The sequence below is a fragment of the Zingiber officinale genome, chromosome 6B, assembly GCF_018446385.1.
Source record: "Zingiber officinale cultivar Zhangliang chromosome 6B, Zo_v1.1, whole genome shotgun sequence".
Classification (NCBI taxonomy): Eukaryota; Viridiplantae; Streptophyta; class Magnoliopsida; order Zingiberales; family Zingiberaceae; genus Zingiber; species Zingiber officinale.
Window position 1 is genome coordinate 33,558,515 of NC_055996.1, and position 4,012 is coordinate 33,562,526.

General features: G+C 37.6%; 1 long non-coding RNA gene across 1 annotated transcript; it reads right to left on the bottom strand.

Annotated features, from left to right (window-relative positions):
• Positions 1-1,237: 1,237 nt before the first annotated feature.
• Positions 1,238-3,335, bottom strand: LOC121990070. Its single transcript, XR_006114433.1, has 3 exons — positions 3,228-3,335; positions 3,059-3,127; positions 1,238-1,426 (listed from the first exon to the last, which is right to left on the bottom strand). It is a non-coding gene; the product is annotated as an uncharacterized LOC121990070 (long non-coding RNA).
• Between the last annotated feature and the right edge of the window lie 677 nt (positions 3,336-4,012).

Sequence of the window (4,012 nt, forward strand, 5' to 3'; positions counted from 1 at the left end):
ATTACAGATTGTACTAACAACTTCTGTCCAAAAATATTTTGGTAATTGACATTCATTAAGCATTGTTCTAGTGGCTTCTTGGAGAGTTCTATTTTTTTTCTTTCCACTATTTCATTTTGTTAAGGTGTATTAGGATACGAGAATTCTTGATGGTATCCATTTTCTAAGTAGAATTTAGTAAACTTATGATTTTTAAATTCTCCACTGTTATCACTCTTAATTCTTTTAATTTCTGAATCTTTTTCATTTTCAGTTTGTTTACAAAAATTACTAAATATTTTAAAGGTTTCATCTTTATTTTTTAAGAATTTTACCGAAGTAAATTTTGATTAATCATCAATTATTACTAGGCAATATAAAGTTCCATTAATAGATTTAATTCCATGTGAGTCAAATAAGCCTAAATGTAACAATTCAAGTGTTGAATTTATTTGAGTTTGATTGTTGGTTTGTGTATTGATTTGGTCTATTTTTCTTGTTGACAACCATTACAGATTGTTGAATCTAAATAAGGTAGTTTTGGTAATCCTCTAACTAAGCCATTTAGTTTGGTGAAATTTCTAAAGTTAAGTGTGGGATATTCTCCTATGTCACAGCCAGGTTTTCTCTTTTTATGTCAAGTGACACTTAAGTGAGGAGCTGGCTAGGTTAATTGTATAGATGTTATTATTCCTAAGTCATTTTAATTTTATTGCAGGGTCTTTCATATGTTTAATTAAGAATTTAGTGAATGTAAACATAACCTTATATTCTGAATCACACAATTGACTAACACTGAGTAAATTAAATTTGAAATTTTTAATAAGGAGTACTTTATTAATAATGAAATTAGATTATAGTTTAATGTTACCAATTTTAATTACCTTTAGTTTGCCTTTGTTTTTAAAGGCAACTATTCGTAGTATCACGCCTTGAGAGTAAGGTTGTCTGACAAAAATCGGAGAGCACCTCCCCTGTAGCAGTGACAAATGAATCATGTATACACAGTCACAAGCTCACATAAAAAAATAATAAACAACCCACACGGTTAGAACATACACAACCACACAGTTATATACTCAGCCCACACACCTGGAACAAAAGAAACATAACTACACAGTTATATAGGCAGCCCACATGGCTGAAACATAAAGAATACAGCGAAAGTAAATAAAACTACACAGCCTACACGGCTATTACAAACACAAACTACACAGGATATAACACTGATTGCATGCTGGCATGACTTATACCACAATACAAATCCAAAATGAATAAATGAGCCACAAGGCTCAAAACCATAAATAAATCCACATAACGCAATACTAAAACCAAATACAAAGTACAAATAGTGTAATGCCAAAAAGCATGGAAAGCCTATCTCAGATGTGACGTGGGACTAGCAGTCAGGATCCTCCAAGCAACTCCTTATACCTCTACCTTCTACCTAGAGAAAGAAAACCCGTACAAAGGGTGGTGAGTGTGGATCACTCAGCGGGTAATAAGAATATGGTAGTGCATGGACAAAAGTGTAAAGCGATCAACGATATACAGTCTCAATAGGGAAATAAGAGCATGATCATATATGACATGATAAATATACATACCAGTACTAATCTAACACATATGGTATAACGATCAGTAAATCACTAGGGATCAGCAGTAAACTTGCTCATAACACCTGAGCAATATATATATATATATATATATATATATATATATATATATGACAGTATAACCATGTATGATACAACAATAATAGATCATCAAATGTGAGAGCAACGCTCTACCACTAGTAATCCATCATATGTGGGAGCAATGCTCCACCACAAGCCATACAAAATATGTGGGAGCAACGCTCTACCACAAGAAATACAACATATATGGGAGCAACGCTCCACCATAGGCAAATACAAATAACCAAGACATCTAGCTATTTAGCTAGGGACTGAGCGAGAACACTCTACCCCATGTGGGCAGTCCAAAATGTCAGGGTTCCTGTCTACGCGAGAACACTCTACCACAGATAACCCGTGGGCAGACAGGATGTAGCTATCTAGCTATTGGCTACGTGAGAACACTCTACCACAGATAACCCATGGACAGCCTAAGGTATAACAACCTCTGTCGACTGGCTCTGACCTGAACCAACAATGAGAGGGATCCCTAGTCGATAGGATATATGCAAATCCAGTGTATAATAATCACTATCAACTGGCTCCAACTACAAGGGAGCAATGGTCATCAAACTAGCTCATACCACATGGGAGCAATGACTGTCAAACTAGCTCATACCGCAAGGGAGCAATGGTTGTCAAGCTAGCTCATACCGAAAGGGAGCAATGACCGTCAAACTAGCTCATACCACTAAGGAGTAATGATCGTCAGTATGTATGTAGTGCAATAATGAACATGATGTAAATAACCATGATAGTGATACAATGATCATCAATGCAATAACTCCCTCAATATAGGTACAATATAATCTACCTAATCCTCCAATAGTACACACCAAACATGTGTACACACACACACCACACAGGTATAAGCAATATGATACCTCCAATAGAACACACCAGACACGTGTGAGCACCCAAAATAGATATAGTCAACAAGATACTCCCAATAGATCTCACCTAACATGTATGCACACACTACACATAAATATCTAGAAATATGATCCATCAATCACATATATATACATATATGCATGAAAAGATCCAACATGTGTCTGCCAACAACATCTACAATACATAACAACACCTATACACATGTGCACAATAATATATACATAATCAGTATGATATAACCTATAGTACACACCAACCTCATGAGTGCACCACTATAAATAAACAATCTAAATGTAAATTCCTATTGTAGACACCATATATGTGTGCACCCTATAGAATAGGAACATTAAATAGTGAGATTGTATAGCCAATGAAAGAGCATCGCAAAGATCAAGCATATAAGTATCAAACTCAGGAAAAATATAAGTGGAGTTAAGATAAAGCAACCTCATATATAAGATAATCCATGCACTAAGTTCAAAGAACTATAGAGCCCAAGAAAGAAGTACCTGCCTTTATTTGTAAGTCGCACTGAATATCTTCAAGTCCAATAGTTTGCTTCAAATCAAATCAAAACTCTATAACATAGAATATAAATCAATCCAATCAAGTATAATTCAAATAACTAAACTCAATCCCAATTAGGGTTAGGTTAACCTAATCATTTCACATACTCACCAAATCTATGGTGGCTAATGGTGGCTCACTACCTGAGGGATTCACAATCGAAAGATGGTGGCCAGAGTTAGGCAGAGCTACTGTCCAGCAAATCCAATGCTCCAAAATTAGCACCTAGCATGGATCCAATATCCAATTCACAATCATCACATTATCAACTGAGAATTAAACCCAATCATTCATCCCCATCCTTTTAAACTAGAGATCTTACCCTCCAATAAACCTAAGTTTCTGGCCAAAATAGATGAAGGCAGTGATGGATGAAAAGGAAGAAATGGTCGATGATGCTACCGCTGGCAGAACCTACAACTTTAAGAATTGACACCTACTTGTGGCTATGACTACGTTGGCCAGTGCAGGGAGGTGGCAGTTGGCAGCTCACTCTCCGACAGTGACCCCAGCAATGAAAATGGCAAGAGCAGTAACGGTTCAAGGTACTATGATTGTGGGTGGCTGTCGAAATGGATGTGAATAGAGGAGAGACGGCAGTGCTGCCAAGTTAGTCTCGACACAACCAGAAAAACAACAAGGGGTAGATCTCACCATGGTCGACGGTTGTGGCGTTGCTGACTCGGCTTCAAGTGAAGGGCGTTGGTCGACGATCGACCGAGAGGGGCAGCGGTAGTGAAGCGAGGAAGAAGGGTAGCAGGAAATCGGGACGGCTTCCTACTTGTGGTCGGAGAAAAGCCGGTGGTGCAAGGGGATCTGGCAATCTAGCGAGGCGACGCGGATAGAGGTCCGCATAGGGAAAAGGATGGTGCGGTCGGGATTGGGGATAGGAATCG